Source organism: Callithrix jacchus, chromosome 16 (assembly GCF_049354715.1).
Source record: "Callithrix jacchus isolate 240 chromosome 16, calJac240_pri, whole genome shotgun sequence".
Taxonomy (NCBI): Eukaryota; Metazoa; Chordata; class Mammalia; order Primates; family Cebidae; genus Callithrix; species Callithrix jacchus.
The window spans coordinates 40,338,373-40,342,046 of NC_133517.1; the positions used below are offsets into that span (position 1 = coordinate 40,338,373).

The window sequence follows — 3,674 nt, forward strand, 5'->3', positions numbered from 1 at the left end:
ACGACCTCTGCCTCCTGGGTTCAGGCAATTCTCCTGCCTCAGCCTGCTGAGTAGCTGGGATACAGGCACGCGCCACCATGCCCAGCTAACTTTTTGTATTTTTAGTAGAGATGGGGTTTCACCATGTTGACCAGGATGGTCTCAATCTCTTGACCTCGTGATCCACCTGCCTCGGCCTCCCAAAGTGCTGGGATTACAGGCTTGAGCCACCACGAACATTTGTATTATTTCCATTTTTAAACTAATTATTTAAAAATCTGCTCTAAACATTACCATACAAGTCTTTATGTGGACCTGAGCATTCATTTCTCTTGGGTGTGTTTCTAGGAGTAAAATTGCTAAGCAACAGAATAGACAAGTGTTTTACTGTATTAGAAACTGCCAGTCTCTGAAAGTGGCTGTAAGATTTATGTTCCCATTTGTATAGCAATTCTGGTGGGTATTTAGCGATATCTCCTTGTGGTTTCAATATATGTTTGTAGAATAAGCTCGAGTTCTTCTATAACAAATACTAAGCAAATGCTTGGTAAAAATGATGCTAAAATAATATCCTGACATATCATAACAACAAAGCTTAACAAGAAAATCTTCCTGTTGAACAGTTAGTTCTATACATGCCAATGGAGCAGAATAACCTATTTTTAGTGTTTCTGCTATAAGATATTAAATATATGCTAATTTTTCTTTTTAACTTGTGATTTATATATCATTAAAAGTTCTATTATCAAACATTTTCAAAGTTGTATCAGTATTGCAAACATACCATTTATTAATATCAAGTGATTTAACTAATTATCAAGAGATTTAATTACAGAGGGGGTATACTATAAAGGAGACAAGCCTATCTCCTCTATGCAGAGAAAGAAACTAGAGTTTATGTAAGTTGTGAGGTGTCAAAATTTACACAATTAACTTAAACTGTCTTTTTAGGAAATATTCTCTACTACCAAGTCCTTCATTTTTCCCTGCTAGGTCGTTTTTCCTTCTAGTGACTCATAAAGCTCCAAAAGGTTGAAATAATGTTTCAACTTTAATCCAAACAAAAAGTATAATAAGTATCAAATTGCTAAAAAGAGATTGTAATAGATGTCCATAATAATATAAACAGGTTTCTTTCTCGGACACTGCTTAGAGACCAAGGGATGAACAAGTTGATAGTAATAAACCCTTTAGTTTCCAGAATCCTGTAAAATCAGAAATAGATATAGCAAAAACTTTGCATTAATTGGATTAAATAATTGGTAATACCCTACAAAAAGTATGAGGTGAAGAAATTAGAAAATGCCTTATAAATTAATTGCAGTAATTGAACTCAGTTATTATAGGACACACAAGAAGAGTCACTTGAAAAATTATTATAAATATTTACTATATAACCATCAAAATTCTCTGCATTTAATCTCCTTACTTAGGTTCAGTCTGCAACCAATAAGAAAAGAGTCAATTATTTAAAAATTATACATAATTTCAAATGCAGGCTACTGTTACTGAAGATTTAAAGTATGCTTCAGGTTAGAACACATTTGCAAATCTTAGGTATAATTAAGTAAGTAATTAAGATGCTTTTAAACTCCTTTTCATTAATTACTTATTTATTTAACAGGACATATTGTTTGCCTATATATTAAAAGGCACTGACTGTAAGGGCTGAAAATGGATGAATGATATTCCCTGCATCTTGATGTTTTTGTTGTTCATCAGCATGCCTATACCCTCCACTAAACTGTGAGCTCTTAAAAAACAGGGTGTTTCCATGGAATACTATGCACCCATAAAATAGAATGAATTCATGTCATCTGCAGGGACATGGATGACACTGGAAATCATCATCCTCAGCAAATAACAGAGAAACAGAAAACAAAAGACTATATGTTCTCACTCATAAGTGGGAGTTGAACAATGAGAACGCATGGACACAGGGAGGGGAACATCACACACCGGGGCCTGTAGGGGGAGGATGGGGGAAAGGGGAGGGAGAGCATTAGGACAAATACCTAATGCATGAGGGACTTAAAACCTAGATGAAGGGTTGACAGGTGCAGCAAACCAACCACGGCACATATATACCTATGTAACAAACCTGCAGGTTCAGCACATGTATCCCAGAATTTAAAGCAAAATAAAAAACAAAGAAAAGTATTACCCAACATAATCAATTTGGAGAAGTAGAGAAAAAGTGAATTTGTAAATTTCTGTATGTAATTCGGATTTCTCCCTGTATTTACATAAAGCCCATGAGAAAAGTTATTATAAATTTCATTATGTTTTGAACCGTGCGGACCAAACAGATCTGCAACTTGCTCAGTCCTGCATAGCGGAGCGGATCCGAGCGGATCGGAGCACGTGGGAGCACACCCTAGCAGGCTAATCGAGAGGGCGTCTGTGGGACAATGGAGAACGGATACACATATGAAGACTACAAAAACACTGCAGAATGGCTTCTGTCTCACACTAAACACCGACCTCAAGTGGCAATAATCTGCGGTTCTGGATTAGGAGGTCTGACTGATAAATTAACTCAGGCCCAGGCCTTTGACTACAGTGAAATCCCCAACTTTCCTCGAAGTACAGTGCCAGGTCATGCTGGCCGACTGGTGTTTGGGTTCCTGAACGGCAGAGCCTGTGTGATGATGCAGGGCAGGTTCCACATGTATGAAGGGTACTCACTCTGGAAGGTGACATTCCCAGTGAGGGTTTTCCACCTTCTGGGTGTAGACACCCTGGTGGTCACCAATGCAGCTGGAGGGCTGAACCCCAAGTTTGAGGTTGGAGATATCATGCTGATCTGTGACCATATCAACCTACCTGGTTTCTCTGGTCAGAACCCTCTCAGAGGGCCCAATGATGAAAGGTTTGGAGTTCGTTTCCCTGCCATGTCTGATGCCTACGACCGGACTATGAGGCAGAGGGCTCTCAGTGCCTGGAAACAAATGGGGGAGAAACGTGAGCTACAGGAAGGCACCTATGTGATGCTGGCAGGCCCCAGCTTTGAGACTGTGGCAGAATGTCTTCTGCTGCAGAAGCTGGGAGCAGACACTGTTGGCATGAGTACGGTGCCAGAAGTCATCGTTGCACGGCACTGTGGGCTTCGAGTCTTTGGCTTCTCACTCATTACTAACAAGGTCATCTTGGATTATGAAAGCCTGGAGAAGGCCAACCACGAAGAAGTATTAGAGGTTAGCAAACAAGCTGCACAGAAGTTGGAAAGATTTGTCTCCATTCTTATGTCCAGCATTCCACTCCCTGACAAAGCCAGTTGACCTGCCCCAAGTGGTCTGGTGTCTCCCACACAAGATCCAAGTAGCTGCTACCTTTGGCACCCTACTGGAGTCATGTGCCTCTGTCCTTAGGTTTTTAGTAGAAAGGAAAAGATTCTTATCTTTTACCTTCCCCACTTTCTTCCACCAGATCCTTCTGGTGCCAGATCCTCTTCTCAAAGCTGGGATCACAGGTGTGAACATAGTGAGACTTTGGCGCTACAAAATAAAGCTGTTCCCATTCCTGGTTTTTCTTACACAAGAGCTGGAGTCCATGCCCTACCACACATCTGTGGGCTCAGTTCTGCCTTATCTAAATCAACAGAGACCAAACAAGGACTAACTCAATACCTCTTGGACTTACTTAATGTCATAATGTAGTCAGAATAAAGATAAAGATGAAATGATAAAAAAAAA

At 40.0% G+C, this 3,674-nt stretch overlaps 1 pseudogene; it reads left to right on the plus strand.

The window, feature by feature from the left end:
- Window positions 1–2,268: 2,268 nt before the first annotated feature.
- On the plus strand, window positions 2,269–3,674 carry LOC100402789 (purine nucleoside phosphorylase pseudogene; annotated as a pseudogene).